Here is a 21,714-nt window from a genome sequence, read left to right on the forward strand (position 1 = left end):
CAAAACTTATTAATTAAAGTTTTGTGGTCTTGGGCCACTCGGGAATAACCTCGCGGGTGTTCTAATTCCCACGCTGGCGGCGAGCAAGATGAATTAATTGGGGATTCTGAAATGAGATTTGATGTTCTCGATGGATATTAGTATTAGATTCTGATGAATGCTAAACAGAAACATTTGCATTAGACTCCCGACTAAGGTATTTCTAGATGTCTCCAACTAGATGGTTCGTAGATCCTTTGACAACTTAATAGTCCTCAAGGAAGGCCGCATTTAAGATTCCCATTTCGACAGAATCGATTGATCTGCGAGTGGGGAATGGGCGGTTTACATTGTGTTTCAGTTTCTGCCTTTAACCGAAGCCAAAGCAAATTTACATTCAAGTTTTCGGCACTGGGAAAACAAAAAAATAGGAAGGACGAACAGTACGAGGAAAGTGAATGGCCAAGAGGAAGGAGAGAATTGGAACTGCATACACATATATATGGTAGATGCCAGGAAGAAGAGGGTCCTTCCACCGTGGCCGCAAATTCTTCTCGCTCTTCGTGAGGCTCCTCCACCTTCCCTCTAAAATGCAGCACCCTTGTTTATTGTAACCCGTTGTGTCCTGCACTTCGTCCTCGGTCCGTGCCCATGCCCACTCCCACTCCCATTCCCAGACCTCCAATTTACTCGAGCTGGTCCAGCGCCGAATACAAAACGCCTGTGGGCCCTATTTGGATACCGTTCAATGCACCAGGGACTTTTCCCATGTATGACAAACAAACATAAACATTGTGTTCTGTGTGATGTGGTGGGGGTGTGGGCGTGGGCCTGGAACGGAGGTCCTAAAGTATAGCATCCTGGCCAAGGATATGTTTGCGTGGCGGACTCTAATTAAAATTTGTGCCGCCGGCTCTCGGCTGCAATACTTGTTAACTGTTTTAGGAATTTATTTCCACCCAAAAAACCAGAAAAAAAACGAACCAAATTACATACAAATACTGTTACATGTTCTGAAAAAAAAATGCTAAACTCGAACGGAAACTAAACAAATGTCCAAGGGCTGCACAAAAAATTTAATAAACTCTCGCCCCCAGCGATTTGTACTCGTAATGCATGACTGAGCTGGAAAATCGTGGCAGTGGCGCACCCGGTTGCACTCAGCTCATACATGTTAGACTTAAGTCCAAGATCAAATAGCCCGGTAGCGCTCCGGCCATTGAAGTGTGTAATTTGACTCCATTACTCGAGCATCTTTGAGCATTAATTGTGCATTGCATGACGTTTAAATGCATTTAACTGTCGTCGGATATTCAGCCTGCTGACATTTGTTTGATGTGCCGGAGAGTAAGTACGTCGTCCTACGTAAAACGTACATGTTGACATTTCCGATGCACGAGTTGCCAAGATGCGGAGCTGAAAACATAACCTGGGACCATGGGGGGGACCGAGGACTAGTCTCCGGACAAGATGCAAAGTTTTAATTGATTTCCTGGCCCTGGGAGATGGATACTCCCGGACTGAGGCTTAGGGATGGAGATGGAGACACTTTGCCAGGCCAGGCAGAAAATCATAATTCAACAAGCGAATGGGAGCGGAGCAAACATGTCGGCAACAATTTTATGCCCCAAATGGGGGAGCTGCAAAGTCACAACACTTTGGTTCGGTTTTAGAGCTCATGTTTTGGCTTAGAAGTTGGGAGCCGCCGGAGCAACTAAATGCCAGCCGTAAACTTTGGCTTTAGTGCAGTGCATTCCGCTTGCCAAATAAAAGGATACAAAGTGTTTTGTGTTTGCCATTGCCCTGTCCCAGCCCTAGCCCCATTCCCAGTCCCCTTGGAAGGCATCAAAAGGAATCTCCTGTAGCCAGGACCTGGGAGATTGTGACAACATATATAAACATTTGTCGGAGCACTCGAGTAGAGCCCTGCGGAATGGGTAACCGGAGTAGGCCTAGCCATATAGCCATCGACTATGGGTGTGTGTGGATGCAACATTGAGTGGCGGGAAAGCCAAATGTGCCATTTATAATTTAAGCGGGATTAAAGTTTGCTACAATGGCGCTACTTGCCACAGAACATGCCGCGCCTCAGTAAACTTTTCCTAGTTCTTTTTTAGCCTTTCTTTTTTTGGGAGCTCTTGTATATAGTTCCCATTTTTTATTTTTGTTTTGAATTTCCCGAAAGGAGACGGCTGGCAAGAGTTGGCTGCAAATTTGACATCCGCGCCCCAGACATGGTAAAGCGGATTAGGCAAGTGGCCCCAAGACAAGCTCCACGGAGCGTAACACTTCCCGGGTTCGCTTTCTTCGGAAATTTCAACGAAATTGAGGAAGCACGCTTAAATTGCCAACAGACTTCGAGGCGGGAAAACTGACAAATTTAAGCCTTTTGATTTACTCGATACCTAGGAGCTAATTGCCTAGTTTAGTAGGAATAAATTAAGGACCTTTTGATTAGGGCTTTCAGACAGGGCTTAGGTCGGTCTATTGTAAGAAGCTGAAGCTGCTTATAAACACGAACCACAAAATGGTACGGTTTCAAGGGTCTTAGGTTCTATAAGCTAATAGTAGTGGCTGAAAATTTAACCAAATCTCCACACATAATTTGTGAAATTGAAAACCGGAAGAGTGCTGTGCTGAGGCATTTTTTTTTTCCATCAGTAGTATGTCCAAAACTGCATTTTCCTTTTGGCAATGCGATGGAGATTTTGAAGCAATTGCCGCCTCGCTATCCAGTTTCCACGTATTTTTTCATTGCCGTTCTGCTTTCTGCTGGAGAAATGGCTGAAAAACAAAAGCAGCGAATTGAAAGCGGCCAAAAGCAAAAACAGAAATGCAGAAAGCAGAAAGTAGAGAAAGAGCCTGCCAGGCAAGGCAAGGCTGGCAGTGCTGCAATTTTGCAAATTGTCTTGGAAAATGGTGAAAATGCTTTCCCAGCAACCAGCCAACCAGCCATCTAGCTAGCCAGCGAGCCACGAGAAACCAGAGAGCCGCACACCGCAAGCGGGTGGCATAAGCGCTGGGAAATGCCGCCGGCAGTTGTTGGATTAATTATGAAAAATCCCCCCAAAGGAGAGCAGTGGGTGGTTGGGCGGTGGCAGTGAGAATAATGGTGGGAAATGCAACCTGGCTGTCATTTGGCACAAGCAACCCCGTTCGTGTTGTGTTTCGGGGGTCAGCAACTTAATTGTCTGCTAAGTGTCACAGTGCGCACGAAAAGTGTACGGATAGCAGTGTGCTGAGAGCTTGAGAGGCCGAGGCTGAGGTTGGGAGTCACCTAGTTAGAGATCCTGACTCCTGACATGTGCCACATGCAAGCTCACATTTCCCAGGATCCATGTTGGCTAATTTGTTGGATACTCGCAGTAGTAGCACTTTGGTCTAATCAAAGTTATCGAAAGCCTCGAATGACCAGACCAGGGCTGGCCACTCAACGAATACCCAATGACCACTACAAAGCTGAAAGTTGGCAATTCAAAAACCGCATTACTCGGCCACCCGAGCTGCAAATCGCCTTTGAGACGATGGCCCGACAATTGCCACTAAGCCAGGCCAAGAGGCAACTCTCCACAAGCTCCCAGATGCCCAGTTCCGTAGTGTTCCTACGCTCAGATCTGCTTCAAAATTCAGTGGCTTTGATTTTCAATTACCTTTACTTGATTCATATGCAATGAAAGCCTGCCATTGCCAACTGTCGGACTGACATCCACATCCACTTTCGCACACCCCATCCATTCCCACCCTTGGACACACACACGCACAGGACTCTTCAGGACACAATAAAAAACTATACAGAAAAAAAATTAAATAAGAACTAATTTTCGTCTTAAATTTTTAACAATCTGACCTTTCTATTGATACGGAGTTTGAAACTATAAGTTGGGCCATGAATTTTGTACTTAAGGATGTGTCGAAGTGAGAGAAATTTCATATATTATCAGGATCTATGAAGGATAAGGATAACAGGGTCCTAAATTCGAATATGAATATAATTAATGTCATTAATAAATATAGTATGCCAATGGTAAAAAATATAATACTTCCTAAACCTAACATAATATTCCTGATTATCTATAGTTCTATTTAATTTTTTTTAAACTTTTTCTTCCCAGTGCACTTGTTCGTATTCATCCTCTGATGTGTGTACGTGTGACCATCCAGGCTAAGGGGCGGACTGAGTTCGGAGGCAAAAAATAAAGGATGGGCCTTGGGCCGTTTCGGCCTTGGGCAAATATTACATCCTGCCTCGGACATGAATGATGTGCGCTTTGTGGAGAGCGCTGTAAAACACTTAACGGAACGAAGGCAGCACTGCAGTGATAAGGGATACAAGGGGTTCCAAGGGTATCCAATGGGAGAGCCAGTTGGCTGGGCGGCTGGTTGTTAGTGGGCATTGGGCGATGTAGGGGCATTGATGAAGTGCTCGGGCGGCTGAGGCGGCAACTGAGGCGACGGCTGCTCCCGGTTGCGGTGGCCAGCGCGAATAATACACTCCATTGAGTCCGGACCAAACACTTCACACTCTTCTCCAAATTACCGAACGTAGCCTTGATTAACTCAGCGCCCGGTGCGGTGTGAGGTCCGGAAATTTATGGAGAATGTTAAATTGGAATGCATTCCCTGGAGCAACGGCAGCGGATCCCAAAGAACTCGAATCCGAGTCAAAGGAACGGCGAGTACTTTGTTCAATGGACCAAGCGAAAGTGGTTTTCCTTGCATGACTTCTTTCCAACGTTTTCCTTTCGTTTTTTTTTATTATTAATTAAATGCCACAAAAGGTGGCAAAAGGTTCTTTGTTCGGTTTGCTATCAAAGCTGTGCTCAGTCATAAAAAAAAGATCAGATCTTTGCCGTTTCAACTGCGCTGTTCATTAGCTAATGGTCCGGAATTGCCTCTTAAATATCCGTGTGGAAACCCTTTTGGCTCTACATCCTGGTCGGCCTTCCCTCAACCCCTCCGTAAAAAATCCCTCCAGGAAAACCCGACCAGAAAAATTCCATCATCCCCAAACTGTAACCGCACAGCCTCAATTTTCAATTCAACTGCGATGCTGCAGCCGAAAAGGATTTCCCACATTTATTATGATTGTTTCGCTTTTATGATTGTTATGCCTTCCGAGCTTCCCTAACTACCCGACGGGGTATTCTCGCGATGGAGAAACTCCCCCATTTACATGTCAGATACGAAGTTCTGTTTGCATTCGCAAGGTAAACTGAACTTGTTGAATAAAATTCAACATTTGGCAGGGTATGTGTGGCTGCTGTTTGATTCGATTGTGGACCTTCTCCGTGTTTTAACCAGGGTATTTGCACTCGCAGTGTTTACATACATTTTCAGCGGAATATTCCAACTAGCTGTCCCTTTTCATTATTTTTTTTTTGTTCTTCATACAAATAAAACGTTTGGTTTATATACAGAGAGTTGAGCCCTTCATTCAGCACGAATTTAAAAGGCAAAAAACAAAAGCAAGCCGACAAGTGGCAAAAGGAGAGATAAATAGAAGAGCCCGGCACAAAAGAGCATTGGGCCAAGTTTGGGTTTTGGCCATCGTCCAGCATTTAAATCAATGCCTGACTTTAAATTGGAAATAATAGAGTACTTGGCAGGCAAATAGTCTGGAGAATATAGAGGGCTTCCTGTATAAATAAATACGCCAGCAAAATCCAATAAATAAAGTGGGAAATTTAAATGTAAATGCTGATTTTGCTTAGTTCGGCTAAACAAGAGAGCTGTAATTAAACTAATTAAATTGTCAATGATGTCCTGCTCAATGAATTGAATTGGAGTCACATGACACAGGCTGGAATAATAATAGAAATTGAATATGTTACGTATACGCCGCATCGACCCATGCTGGCCCTTTTGCAAATTAAGAACATTGTTGTGGGAGTTTCGGGCTTAAAAGCTTAATGGCCTGCCTTCGGCCAAAGGACCCCATCACTGTAGAATGCAATCTAATCAATTACCTGGCTGCTCCTCCAGGTCCCCAATGGGCTCGGTTGGTCGGTGGCAACCGCATCGATTGCCTTGGCTCATTAATTTCCACATCAGCCATTCATCAATATTGTGCTGAAGTTAACATGGCGAATTCTCTCAGCAGCACATTACTCCCTGGGGCGACCCGGAGAGGCGCACAATTCTCACTGTGGCTGTCAATTAAAATTGTGGCAAACTCAAGTGTCACTCAAACCGCGCGTCTGGGTTTTGCCGGCATGCCCCCAAAAATGGGGCGTGTCTCCATGCATTCGCAGCATGCGGCATGTGGCATCAGCATCAGCATCTGCATCAAGTGCCGTTCGCATGAATGTGCATATGTAATTGCAGCCTGGCAGGACGTCTCCCCTCCTACACCTCTCCCTCTCACTCGCACTCCCCCTCACTTTCATTCTCTGTTCGGTTTGTAATGATTGGAAAACCATTTTCCCCAGCATTTTCCGACCATCTGACTCTCTCTATCGCACTCTATCTGTACGATGTTCGTCAATAATTCAAGTATTTTCACACTCGAAGCGGCGGTTTGTGGTCACCACGCGGGGGCAGTTGCAAGTTCTGAATATGCAACTGACATGTCCGACGATGATTGCGGTTGGAGGTGTCCGACTCGGTGACGGGTTGAAAAAAGTCATTACAAAAAGATAAATATTGGCCATCAACTCATTACTGAACCATTAACAATTCTAAATTGATAGTTTATTAATTAATAAACTATGACAGGAAATAATTGATTGGCTTTTTGAGGAAAATAATATGAAATGGCATTGAAAAACACATTACCGCGAAAAAAACCAATATTAAAATCAAAAATGATATTTTAGCAATATTTTCAATAAATCAATAAATATAATAAATGGAGCTATTCGCTTAGCTAATCACAGATTGGTACGCTTTTTCCAGATTGGCTGAAAATTAACAGAGCTATGGCTACCGAAAGGGGGCTACTAGCTACTTTTAAAAGTACCCCTTGAAAAAAAATGGAAAAATTACAAAACGATATTTAAGCAGAACTTTAAATGAGGAATTGAGGTTCTTGCATCGCTGATTACAAAATGGTACGCTTTTTTCAGATCAGCTGAAAATTGACCGAGCTATGGCTACCGAAAGGGGGCCAACTGGGGAAAACGAGAAACGCCGCATTTTTAAAGGGGTACCCCTTGAAAAAAATGGAAAAATTTCAAAACGATATTTAAGCAGAACTTTTAATGAGGAATTGAGGTTCTTGCATCGCTGATTACAAAATGGTACGCTTTTTCCAGATCGGCTGAAAATTGACCGAGCTATGGCTAGCGAAAGGGGGCCAACTGGGGAAAACGGGAAACGCCGCATTTTTAAAGGGGTACCCCTTGAAAAAAATGGAAAAATGTCAAAACGATATTTAAGCAGAACTTTAAATGAGGAATTGAGGTTCTTGCATCGCTGATTACAAAATGGTACGCTTTTTCCAGATCGGCTGAAAATTGACCGAGCTATGGCTACCGAAAGGGGGCCAACTGGGGAAAACGGGAAACGCCGCATTTTTAAAGGGGTACCCCTTGAAAAAAATGGAAAAATTTCAAAACGATATTTAAGCAGAACTTTAAATGAGAAATTCAGGTTCTTGCAACGCTGATTACAAAATGGTACGCTTTTTTCAGATCGGCTGAAAATTGACCGAGCTATGGCTACCGAAAGGGGGCCAACTGGGGAAAACGGGAAACGCCGCATTTATAAAGGGGTACCCCTTGGAAAAAATAGAAAAATTTCAAAACAATATTTAAGCAGAACTTTAAATGAGGAATTGAGGTTCTTGCATCGCTGATTACAAAATGGTACGCTTTTTCCAGATCGGCTGAAAATTGACCGAGCTATGGCTAGCGAAAGGGGGCCAACTGGGGAAAACGGGAAACGCCGCATTTTTAAAGGGGTACCCCTTGAAAAAAATGGAAAAATGTCAAAACGATATTTAAGCAGAACTTTAAATGAGGAATTGAGGTTCTTGCATCGCTGATTACAAAATGGTACGCTTTTTCCAGATCGGCTGAAAATTGACCGAGCTATGGCTACCGAAAGGGGGCCAACTGGGGAAAACGGGAAACGCCGCATTTATAAAGGGGTACCCCTTGAAAATAATGGAAAAATTTCAAAACGATATTTAAGCAGAACTTTACAAAATGGTACGCTTTTTCCAGATCGGCTGAAAATTGACCGAGCTATGGCTACCGAAAGGGGGCCAACTGGGGAAAACGGGAAACGCCGCATTTATAAAGGGGTACCCCTTGGAAAAAATAGAAAAATTTCAAACCGATATTTAAGCAGAACTTTAAATAAGAATTGAGGTTTTTGCATCGCTGATTACAAAATGGTACGCTTTTTCCAGATCGGCTGAAAATTGACCGAGCTATGGCTACCGAAAGGGGGCCAACTGGGGAAAACGGGAAACGCCGCATTTATAAAGGGGTACCCCTTGGAAAAAATAGAAAAATTTCAAAACAATATTTAAGCAGAACTTTAAATGAGGAATTGAGGTTCTTGCATCGCTGATTACAAAATGGTACGCTTTTTCCAGATCGGCTGAAAATTGACCGAGCTATGGCTACCGAAAGGGGGCCAACTGGGGAAAACGGGAAACGCCGCATTTTTAAAGGGGTACCCCTTGAAAAAAATGGAAAAATTTCAAACCGATATTTAAGCAGAACTTTAAATACGAATTGAGGTTTTTGCATCGCTGATTACAAAATGGTACGCTTTTTCCAGATCGGCTGAAAATTGACCGAGCTATGGCTACCGAAAGGGGGCCAACCGGGAAAAACGGGAAACGCCGCATTTTTAAAGGGGTACCCCTTGGAAAAAATAGAAAAATTTCAAAACAATATTTAAGCAGAACTTTAAATGAGGAATTGAGGTTCTTGCATCGCTGATTACAAAATGGTACGCTTTTTTCAGATCGGCTGAAAATTGACCGAGCTATGGCTACCGAAAGGGGGCCAACTGGGGAAAACGGGAAACGCCGCATTTTTAAAGGGGTACCCCTTGGAAAAAATAGAAAAATTTCAAAACAATATTTAAGCAGAACTTTAAATGAGGAATTGAGGTTCTTGCATCGCTGATTACAAAATGGTACGCTTTTTTCAGTTCGGAAAATTGACCGAGCTATGGCTACCCAAAGGGAGACAAATCGGGAAATAAGGAATCCTAACTTTTTTAAAGGAGTAGGTCTTGAAAACAGATATTTAAATAGAGATGGAGGGCAATGAATGTATTCAATCATGGATGGTATTTCGTTTCTGAAACTGCGTATTGAGTGAAATGTTCCCTTTTTAGTCAAATTGAGACAAAATATGTATACCCTTTGAAAGAGTATAAGAGCAAACAATACAAACAACGACAAATTAATTTGTTTTTTTGTATATTTTGGCACAAGTTTGAAACTTGGTGCTGGAGTGGAGCTTCTGGAAAATTCGAAATTAAATTGTTCAAATAGTTGCCTCTCGCTCTGGGCAATCGGAGAACTTTATCCTGGATTACCGCAGAAATTGGTTTGCCAAAATTTAGAAAATAAACCAAATTGCTTGCATCAATTAGCTCTGCCATTCAGAAAGCCCCGAACAAACAGGGAAACTTTTTTTGTCGTGTTCGGTGTTCTTTTTTTTTTTTTTGAAGAAAGTTTGTTCTCTTTGCCAACTAAATCATGGCTTGACACTTAACGATTACTGATGGCAGGAAGGTGGGGGCGTACAAAAAAAAAACACAAAAACCACCCAGCTTGGATCGTTGGCATTGTGAAGTGACTTTTTAATGCAATCGAATTGATTGTGGGAAAGTGGAAACTGAACTCTACTGATGAAAGGCGATTGAAGCCAACGACAATCGAATGAATGAGGAATCAAATCGAATGAATAGAGCTAAAGGGAAACACGAATGCTGAATGTAGCTGCATTTAAAAAGAAGACGGAGAGACTGGTAGTGGTGGAGAGAAAAGTGGAAGACTGTGCCACCTTGGTTGCCGGAAAAAGTCTTTGTTCGCTCGGTTGCGTGAGAGTTTCAATAGGTTGACTGTTTAATCGTGTGGCAGTAGCACGAACAGCTATCCAGAGCTACCCCATCCTCACTATGGATATCCTGCCATCGCCACCCCCGCCCCCACCGAATGATGGCGGTGTCAAAAGTTAATGCCAACGCGGCGATTTCCATTTGACCCCGTTACATGACACGCAACTCGCTTTTGGGGCATAATGGGTGTTCAAGCGGCGGAAGGGCGTTTCCGTGGTGGATTTCCAATCTATGGCAGAGTGGGCGGGGAATTTAGGATCTCTTTGTTTTTATATACTCTCACACACAGTTGCTGTGCACAAAAATATAAATCGAATTATAAACTACAATAGACAACAGAGTTTACGGTTCAAAAGGTCATTTAAATAGGACTTGGTAGAGAATGATGGGATTTTGAGCTTTAGGAAAAATTTAAGGCATAGTATCTTATCATTTAAGGAGTTAATCTTATTTATTAATTAAGTTCCCATTATCAGAAAGTTCTCTTAAAAGTTTACTCAACTCAAAAGACTAAAAAAGTTGAGTCATTTCCTTTCTTTAATTGTACTGTTTGAGTTGCTCCTTTTTTTAAAACACCTCCGACAATTGATACAAAACTTTGAGCATTATCCGAGCATATGTGTGTGAGGGGGAGTGTGTGGGTGTCAGAGATGTCAGAGAAAGGAACGAGGTCGAATGGGGTCAACGGCAGGATAGGGTGCGAATCAGCGGTTATCTGCATCCTCCCTGCTTAGACGCGAAATTCACTCGCTCCCTCCCTCCTCCTTTTTTAGTATCCACCTCTGTAGCTGACATTTGCATAAATTTCGCCCTACAAAAAGCATTTAAGCATTTGTTTTGGCAGGGGGAGAGATCCTGAGTCCTGAAATGACATGTGATGTCGACACATGACATGCTTACGAACCATTATATATATATACATATGTGGGGATATATATGTGAGTGTTACAAGTCAGCGAGCAAAGTAAAGCAAAGCGAGATTCGAAAACGAAAGCGTACGTTACGTATACGCACCGTTGCACAGGTTGAAATAAAAAATATAAAAAAAAAAAAATAGTCCCCGAGTTTGACGGCAGAAAAACTGCTGAAATTGATGTTGGAAAAGCACAAAAGACAAAATCCCCCACAATCTGCAATTTGTAATTCAAATTGCCAGGAGGCCGAGTACCACGGCTTATGGACTTTGTTCCGGCGTCTAATTACGAAACGACAACAATTTAATTCCGACCGAGCTGGCTCGATGTTATGGCTTTCTGATTCTATTAGATTCGATTCGAGTGGAGGGGCTCGGCACCGGGGCCGACGCTGGGTCATCAGCAGCGGCAATAAGTGAGCATTTTTGAAATTGCTATCCATATTACCTGATGCTTCATTCGAAATTATTTGCATTCGCCCGACTCCGGCCATCAAACTGAAATTTATCTCGTTAGCTACCGTCGCTGGCAGCTGTCACCGTAGCAGAGTCCTTTGGGGCAACGATGGGAGGACCAGAACCAAGTCAGTAAGCACTGAGGAAAAATATTGTAGCACATATGATAACTTTTCTTTACAAATTCAGTAAAAAATTGAATAATTGTAAGCTCTAGAAGAGTTTAAAAAGATAGGATCCATCATATATTTTAAGTTACTTGTGTCTATTAAAATTTAATTTAAAATTCTGATATTTCCAAGTGTAGGATCTGAGAAAATTTGACTGGAGGCGGAAGCAAGATGCTGTGGCAGCACTTGGCGACAATTTCCAAAGCAAACTCGAAATTATGAGCCAGGAGCGGGAGCAAAAGCCGTAGACTGGGAGCTATAGACATGGATCCGGAGCCAGAGCCAGTGCAGGAGATGGTGACGGTGACGAAGACGTAGTCGGAGCCCAGACATTTGGCAATCGATACGATGATGATGCCACCTACTGTCGATGCTCTCAGCAGATGCTTCGCTACGTTTAATGAAATCAATTAAATTATTTATTTTTGCCTTTTTATTTGCGTGCCCCGCTCTCATTTGCATATTTATTAAAACGTTGCGCAGTAAATTTTATGACAGGCCCAAATTTAGTGCCCAGAAATTATCAGTCTTAAAGCCATATAATAAATATATATATTGCTTGTTTTTAATTTGAACTGTGAGCTTAAAAGGCTCCGTCCATTGTAGTTTTTACTCTGTTACGGTTTTGATTAACTTTCGAATCAATTTCCTTTTGAATGCAATTTGCGGAATTGGAATGAGAATGGGTTTCTTTTTTCCTTTATCGTTTCCCCAGTCGCTTGTATGAATTCGATTGCTGGCCACAAAACCAAAGGCACTCGAAAGGGAAACTCCCCTTCCGATCCACCCGGACGGGAAAACCAAGCCATTGCCTCTCCATTATCCAGCCATTGTGGTGCATTCTTTATGAGTTATGTTTGCCCTTTTGAAAGCAAAGAGCTCCACTCCGGGAAGAGCTCCGGCCAGGAAGCGATGGAAATTTTACGAGGAATTCCTGTAAGCGATTTTGTGACTTATTTTTTAATGAAGCTAAAACAGCAATTACATCCAACAATACAAAAGTACACAATGCTGACACACGATTGCAGCCAGGAGTGGGTGTTGGCGTAGGTGGAGGCGTGGCGACAGGTGAGTAGATGGACAGGTGAGCCTGGGGATGGGGCTGGGGATGATGCTGAAGCTGGGGCAATATTTTATGTATTTCCTTTGTTGGCTCCACCTTTCGGCGGAGGCTTTTGTGGGCTTCGTCGACCAAATTGCTTCTGCTTCGTTTTCCATTCCTTTTTTTCTCGTTTTTAGGTGACAAGTTACCTGTCTCCGAGTGGGTGGTTGGGTGACGCTGTTGCTTAGTAGCTGTATACATTTTGTGTAGCCATCTCACCCACATTCGCCCCCACTCGCCCACTCCCTCGAGTTAACTTTCTGTGTAATATATATTGCCGAAATAAAATTTTAATTATTCATGTATGTGTTGGTAAAGTTTAATTAAATGTTTTTATTTGCCTGCCCTGCTGGATGGCTTCCATCCCCCCGATGGCTGGGGACTCCCAGGGACTGAAGCCGGGGCTTATTGTGTTTGTGCCATAACGCGACTTTCGGGCCAAGGATTATGCCAGTATGTGCATAATAATTACATGAAAATATTTATTCACCTACGCAGTCTATTTGTTTGTACGCGTTTAAATCTAGACAGCGTCAACATTCCTTTTTTGTGGCGTTAAAAAAAATGATTAATTGACTAAAAACACAAAATTGAATTACCTTCTCAAAGAGGAGCAATCTGGAATGCGGGCTATGGCTTAATTTTATTGAAATTGAAAATTTAAAGGCCATTGTTTATGGTTTTATTAAATTGGGTCATGAGATGGCATATAGTTTGACGGTAGAGCCAATTAAAATCATAATTAAGGAATAATAAGTTATGGTTTTCATTAAATAATACTAATTGCTTAGTATTAAGATACTCCAGTACAACTTTAAGTCTTTAGCTCCAGACACCACTTCATTATCCTTTTTGGCAAAGCAGGAACTGGCAAGCAATTATATTTCAATTCATTAAGGAACACCACTTTAATTTTAATGATTTTTGTGTTGCAATTAAATGTTATTTTCGTTATTTTGAATTCCGAATCCAATTTCGCAACAACCATTTTAATGGCAATGGAATCAGTGTCAATTGCCACTGACATTTTGAATTTGCATATCGACCTGCCACCGCAGGCAGCTCACTCCCAACTGACACAGGCACACACAGCCATAGAGAAACCTTTATTTGTCGTGGAAAGTGGCTCTTGGACTCTCAAGTGGAGCAGCCAAAGACAATTAACAAAGCATTCATTTGTCACGCTCGGAAAATCCTCAAAGAGCTCTGTCACCTGCAAATTTGGCTTCCAGCGAATTGTCCAGCTGCGGCGGTGGAGCTCTTTTCCAGATTGCATCGCTCCTGTCTGGACAGGACAATTAACTTAACTATTCTACAATGTGCCAGCATGTTTTGGGGGAGGACCTAGCACACCACCCGCCTGCTACCTATCCCATCTCTCTGTAGTCAGCGAGGTGTACCTTTTGTGCAATTTTCAATTTTCCGCCAGCGCTTTTCAAGCGTTTCCTGAGCCATCTTTGATGGGCTATGGGGAGCCGAGCCCGTGGCTCGAAAACATAAAAAATAATTGGATTCAACTAAATTTGCAGTTTACCACCATTACGATAGATCTCCGCCAATGGACCCGCAGAAATGACGGCCAAAAAGAGGAGAAGCCTAGCCAGGCATCCATTAAATCTCAATTAGGCTGGCCCGAAAAAGGGGCAAACGTTGATGTCACTATAATGAATTGGTAGCTGAATTTGGCTTTGAACCTTTTCCCCACCAGCTCCCCTCCAAGTCAGTCAAATAATTTCAACTTATACATGTCGGCGGGGAGTTTCCGCTTGACTGGCTGAAGGAAAATGTGAAGCACTGAGAGAATTTTAGAGATCTATAATGATGGGTTATCCCATCTAAGGGTATTATTTCTTGTTGTGTATTCTGAGGGTCTGAGGGTCTGCCTGGCGGGCAGACCAAGACGTGGGCGCAAGTTTTTCTAAAATTACACAGTCAGCAAAGAACAACGGAACCAGCCAGCCAACCACCCAGCCACAACCCTTGGAAAAATCCAAAAACCAAACCAAAACTCCAGACTAACCGGCAGTGGGCGAGAAAGTTTCCTTTTTGTGTGTAACTTTTGCATTTGTTTTGTGTGTGTTTTAATAAGTAGAGGCAAACTTGATGGCGGCACTGCCAATTTATTGTTTTTCTGCCTTTGTCTGGCGTCCAGGCGTTCATAGGTGAGATTTCGGGGGATAAGCCTTTTGCTTTATCGCCGTATTCCTTTCGTCGTTCTGCTCTCATAAATTTCAATTTTATTGCTCCTAATTTGGCCAGGCCGGAGCCCTGTTAACGTCGATCAAATGGCCGCACATTATTCATTGTTCGATTCCAGCTAATGCACTCCCATGAAGCCCATTCCGTCCGGCTTTAAGCCGAAAACAGTCAGCATATGTAGGTATTTGAATCGGGGCAGCATGTCTGTGTATCTGGCCGGAAAGTGCCCAATTACGTAACTTGTTTTCATTGGATTTCTATGCTTGGCTCTAAAAACAACTCCATAAATAACACAAATATATTTTTGAAAAAGGAAAAATATGTAGAACTTGGTTGCATTTTTGCAAAAAGCAAAAATGTGTCTGTGATGCTCTACTTAAAGTTTCCTTTTGAGCGACCTTGAGCAAAATGTCAGCAAAAGTGCAGAACTAATGCAATCGTTTAGCGTAGCTATCATCGGAACTTTATCCTTAGGCGAAGATATTTCCATTACAGTCCTTTGTATTTGAAGAAGAGTCCCGTTTACATCTGAATTAATTAGAATAATCAAAGCACTCAGGGGATTTCTCATTTCTCAAACCTTCGTCAGCATGTTGTGTTCGCAACAATCTAACATTTCCTGACAGTTTCAAATGGCAACGAATTCCTTTACCAAAAATGCTTACCTCACCATCAAATAAATACCCAAAAAATATAAAAAAAATGTATTTGGCTAAAATAAGAAATTGAATAAGTAGACGGCCGGATGTGTGCGAGTATGAGTGTGTTTGGATTTATGTAAGTCTGTGTGATTGTTTGTAAATATTCGTTGAGGCACGACCACAGTGAGAAAAATGTTGCATGCCACTTGGACATTTAATGGTGCTCAATTCAAACATTCAAACACAACACAACACACACCGAATAGCACGCGTCGGGCCACAAAAAAGGCATAAGTATACGTGAGAAATCAAAAATGTTCAACATTTACAAGAGGACTCTACCTAGCGAAGGAATTGCGACTGCTGGGGAAGTCTGGCTAGCTAGGTAGCTGGGTAGCTGGGAAGCTGGGAAGCTGGAAAACTGAGAAACAGGATGGCGGGATTATCGAGCACGTACGAAAAATCGAATCGCAGAGGAAACGAATCGAGCAACTTCAAATTTAGATTGAAGTGTGCGCAGCAAATCGGAGCACAGGACACGGAGCTGGGGAGAGGTAGAGCGTTCGGAGGGGGATTTATGGGGCCGATGGGTGGGTGGCTAGACCTCCTTCCCCTGGCAAAGGGAAAAAATGGCAGGCAAGGAGGCAAAAGCTTCACCTTGTTAGCGGCTTGTTTGCTTTTCAATTTCAAAGCTGAAGCCGAAAACGGCAATAAATCCATCCATACAAGTGGCCCAGAAAGGCGAAGGGGCAGAGGGGCAGGCCAGGGGGAGCAGAGAGCTGGTCTAAGGACCAAGATGGAGAGTGTGAAGTATCCTTGACTGAAGCGGTGCAAGCGCAAGTGGAGCAGAGTCTGGCCTGCATGAATTAGGGGAGCAAGCCTCCCCGTTTTTTTTCATTCTGGAATCACCCAGCCATCCATCCCGGCCGCCAACTGCCGGGCATCATCTGCAGCTGAAAATTTAAAGGGTCCATATGGCGGCTTGTATTGGCCAAAATCGATGGCAACCCGCTTCGCCGCCAACACAAAGTAAGCGAACTGTGAACTGGGAACTGCAACCACCCCTCCAGCGTGTTTATTGCCCTCAATCTATTTGCCAGCAGCAGTGTTAACTTCCCCCCGTCCTCCTGGGTTTAAAGCTGCGTTTTTTCCTTCCATTATATATAGAAGGGGAATATATAGCTTCGGGCTAGATGTGGCAGATAAACTATTGTCAGTGCAAATAAATCAACAACGTTTTTTCCGCTTCAATTTATACAGACACTGCAGTTGGGAAACTAATATTTCATATTACCCAAAAAAGCATGCTACACTTTTTGCATTACGCTTGTCGGACTTGAAAAAATTATAATAATTTGAAACAATTATTTCATTCAAAGGCACACATAGTTTTGTGGTTTCAAAAATACTGTATTTAAAGTTTATTACTGAATTTCATTATTTACATTTTCATTTAATTGGTTTCATAAATTCACATACAAAGAAAAACCTTTGAAAAAATTCTATTTTTTTAATCAATTTATGCACTTTTAGGTGGTAAATATTTCCTTATTTGCCTTTGCCATTGATAGGCCTGCTTCAGCGAGCAATTCCGTTCTTATTGATCAACCGATTTGGTATTCATCGATTCGTAAAAAAGCAAAGTAAACTTCAGCGACTTGAGCTCTGCGGGCAGGGCAATAATTTTGTTGATTTTAAGCTGATAGAGAGTAAAAGTGAGCACCCATTTGCATTTATCGGTAGTAAACAATTTCGAGTACGTGAACTTCATCAATTGGATGCCCCAAACCAACAAAAAAATGTGTACTCCTCCGCCAGATCTGTCGGCCCTAGATGGGATGGGAGGGAGGATGGCCTGGCGGCACTGATGCCTGGAGGGTTGATGAAGTCGCGCGATAAATATTGCACGTGCAATTTGTATGCCGGGCCACGTGACTGGCCAACAGCGAGAAAATGGACCAGACACAAAATAATGCAATGCAAATTTCATGTAATCATATGCAAAGTCAGCCAGGCGACAGCCCAGGCAGCTGAAGAACTTTACGGTCCCGGGGACTTGATGTTCCAGGCATGTCAAGGGTTTATTACGAGGTCACTGGGATGTGATGTGCAAAGGAGGTTCTGGCCCTCAGATGGAGATGGAGATGGAGATTGAGCATGAGATGGTAATGGGCAGATGGTGTAGATGGTGTACAGATGGGTAGATGGAGATGGCGTTGGAGATGATGCTGGAGTTGGCACGTAATTTACATGCCAGATACTGTAATGCATTTATGCGAGCATAAATATTCATCCGCCCAGTCAGCCAAAGTAATCAAATTAGGACAAAAACCACAGGCAGTAGTGCCGGGAGACACAAATGCATAATCAAAGTGACAAAGCTTGCCACATCTTGGGGTTAACCAGTACGCCCCGAAAATTGCCAACTGCATCTCATTAAAATATAATTTCTCAACTTGTCCACCAACTCAAGTCCCAAGTCCTCAATCTCTCCGCTAACCGTCCCTTTCGACAATAAAGTGGGTCAGGGCTAACACCAACCAAGTTGTCACCTTCAAGACAATGCATTGAAAAAAATCTAGAGTTGAACCTACCAAGAACTTGAAATTCCTAGAATCTATTTTTCAAGACAGAAACAGTAAGTGCCTTTTAGAAAAGAAAAGTATTTTAGGTATAATTCTTTTTTTCTTTTTGAAGAAAATCCTTTTCCAGTGCAGTTACTTCATTTTAATAACGAGAAAATTCGCGACTTGAAGTGTGATCACTTCACAAGTCTTCACTTATACAATTATGAACATTTCATGCACATTAGGCAACTTAATGAATTGCAATCAGTGGAATTTGTGTTTTCAATTAGGCGGCCACCCAAAATGGGAGCGTTAAATTTGGATTAAATAAATGGCGTCAACGCAATTAGGTCGCCGACTGCAGTTAATTGACATTCAGCTGAGCAAACACCGCGACCATTGCACCTGCAACAGCCAAATACCAACAGAAACAGCAATAGCAACACCAGGACAGGAACAACAAACGGCAGAAACACGAACTGCAAGCCACAGGAGCAGAAAGCCGCAACACAAATCTTTAATGCCGATTCAACCGCATTTTACTGCTTCCACAGTGGTTGGAAAACATGGCATTAGTTACATTAAATTAGGAAATTAATTTTAGGTAATTTAAAAGTAGAGAAAAATGTGAAATAAAAACAGATTTTGGATTAGTTGGAGAACTTCTGTTAGATGAGACTTACAAAGGATAGAGTTTTAGATATATTTTTTACCCCTCATTTATTTTTTTATTTTTTTTTTTATTTGTTTATAATTTATTATACATACTAGCTACCTCTATCCACTATCCACTTTATCCATTTAGCTGCAAAATATACAGGTAATTATATAAAAATATCAAGTGCTGGAATGTTTGCCGTGTGTGAATTTGCTTTTAATTACCATTCGCGCTTCAAAGCCTGCCTTCGAGCGAGTAATTAATTAACGAAACACCTTTGTTAAAATATAAAAGAATTGAAAGAGTTGTTTCTATGCCATTTTCGAGTATTTCAGAACCACGGCACTGGCAGGCGAGTAAAGTAAAGGACTTTGGACTGGGAGAGGTGCCTGCAATTGGGCGACGACCGCAAAACTGTATTGAAATTTGCGGTCAATGCAAAACAAATCTCAACTCCATTGCTTGGCTGGGCAAACAGGTTGTACAACCAGGGGGTGGCAATGGGTGGCGGACACCAAAGGGGTGCCAAATTGAGAGCCAGGAAGCGGAAGGACGAGCGGCAGGAGGAGGGAGCGGCACAAGAGCACTTTCTCGGTGAAAGGCAATTGTGTTTTCAATTGATTTGCTCGAAATTGCATTTGGCATTGCATTGGCAAATAGGTCGCTTTAGTCGCCCGAGCTGGGAATACACCCGAGCCCGCCCCGAGCCCGTGGATGGAGGTCAGATGGAGCTCCAGTAGCCGGGAAACCCTTGGCGGTATCCTTGTTAATCAAAGAGTGACCAAAGTCCCGACCCAGCGCCCGAGGTAAGTGAAAGGCACTTAACAAATGTTGGAGGACAGAAATGGAACAGAGCATGCCTAATTTATGGGCAACATGGCATTAAGTTAATTATTTATGCCCGGCCAGACACAAGCCAGGACTAAGGTCCTGGTCCTGGTGGTCCGGGCGGACCCGAACAAAAATCGGGCGGACAAACGCCCAAGTGTTGTTCTTTAATTTCAAAGTGATAAAAAATTAACACGACAGACAGAGTGGAAACTGTTGGGCCCCCTCCAAGGACGCCACAGTAACTCTCAGACAGCCGAACGGACAGCCGGGCGGACACACAGTGTGGGAGGACGAGAAATGGTCCTTCTATTCGGCGACTCTGCCATTAGTGCGTCTCCACTTCCGTTTCCACTTGCCCCGACCTGTCCCGTCCTGCCCTTTCCCTTTTTGGCCCACCACAGTATCACTTGAGGTGTGAATGGAGATGTTGGGATGGGCAGGGGGGTGCGGGAGGATGGGCCGGCAGGAGTGGAATCCCCAGTGAGATCCTGGGTATGCGGACACGAAGCTGCTGGCGGTCGTGCTTGAGCTGTCAGCGAAATGATTTATTTTTGTTATTAAATTTTGGCTCGGCATTTGAATGCGGACTGTAACATGCTGATTGCCATTATTTGACGACAGAATGAAGCCATTGGGTAAAGTGGCCACGCCCAATCCCCCTGGGCCTTGGCGGACGCATAAATTGAAACATATGGAGTATTTCAACAGTCCCATTGGAAAATGGAAAATGGAAAATTCTTCCAGGAATCCTTATATATAATGACTTCTCTTTAAAGTGGATAAATGAAAGGCGAAATTCCAATGGCGTCCAAAATGGGAAATATGTCCGTATATCAATCAATTTCTTATCCACATCTGTCGGCTGTCGGAGGCAATTTTTTGTTTTTGTTTTTATGTTTTTTTGTGAAATACTCGCAGATGTCATCTATCATTTGGCCGGACACAAGAAAAGACAACTTGGCCAGAGACCCTGTTGGCCTCTGAGCCTTGTTTATTTACTCTCCCAACAAAAAACACAAATAATCTTTTTCAGTTTTTTTGGGCTTTTCTTCATCTGATTGTTTATCATTGGCATGGCATTCATTCACCTGGACCTCCCTAAATGGGCCACCATGTGGTATACTTGATATGCAGCATTTAAGCGCTGAAAGCCAAGCTCATCGTGGCGGGGAGGGAAGCGGGAAGGATGGATGAAAGGATGAATTCCAGGCGGTTATCGAGGGTGAGAAAAGACCAACCGAATCATTTTAATATGCACACATTTCACACAGTTAGCCGGCTTCTCATTCTTTGTATGTTATTTTTTTATCGCTCCCCTGTGTCATTGTAGCGCATAAAAAACGAACAAAAAAATGCACGCATTGGGGGCTTATGGGGGGCGTGGTCCTTCTATGGGGCATGCAGATGAGCTATGCATGCTGTACGTACTACGTATATGTATGCTAATCAGGCAATCCCGAAAGCAAAGAAAACTATTCATTTGTCGGGGAACAGAACTGCGACTTCTTCATGCAGTAGTTTTAGTCTTCGTGTAGTAGCTGAGGAGGAAATTCTCAATTATTTAACCAGTCCCTGGCAATCCAATTTGTTGAATGGCAATTGAAATGCAAATCGCAATCAAATAACAAATCATAACTGAAGGCATGTCTAGGGCTTTTTTATGTCTCTTGCCGTTTTATGGGGCCCGTTTTAGAGCACTTCGCACCTGAGCTGATGCCGGAAAAGGACGAGGAAAAATCATGCCACGTTCCCAGGTTGCCATCATCGCGCCGCAGGGTTAAACGGTGCCTGGGTTAGTTGCTTTACCCGGTACCGGAACAACAACAACAGCAGCCCAGTCGTACCTAAAACCAAACAGAACTGAACCATCCAAAAAGGCACTTGGGACGTATTACCGAAAAAAACCCGCAGAACACTAAGAATGGCGTTGAAAATTGGTCTGCAGTGAACCTCGGAGTCTAAGTGAAATCAGACCCTTAAGTGGCAGGTAAAAAGGGTACCTTTTTAAAGATCCTGGAAACTCTCTTAACTGAAGTCTAGCTTCCTGCAATTTAAAGCTGAGCACTCTCCCCCGTAAGCCCTTCAAAAGCTCAAGCTTTTCGCTGCAGATAACTTGATATTAGCACTTAAAAAATAATTTAACAATTTCCAATATCTTATTACGGATACCCA

The sequence above is a fragment of the Drosophila ananassae genome, chromosome 3L, assembly GCF_017639315.1.
Source record: "Drosophila ananassae strain 14024-0371.13 chromosome 3L, ASM1763931v2, whole genome shotgun sequence".
In the NCBI taxonomy this organism is placed as follows: Eukaryota; Metazoa; Arthropoda; class Insecta; order Diptera; family Drosophilidae; genus Drosophila; species Drosophila ananassae.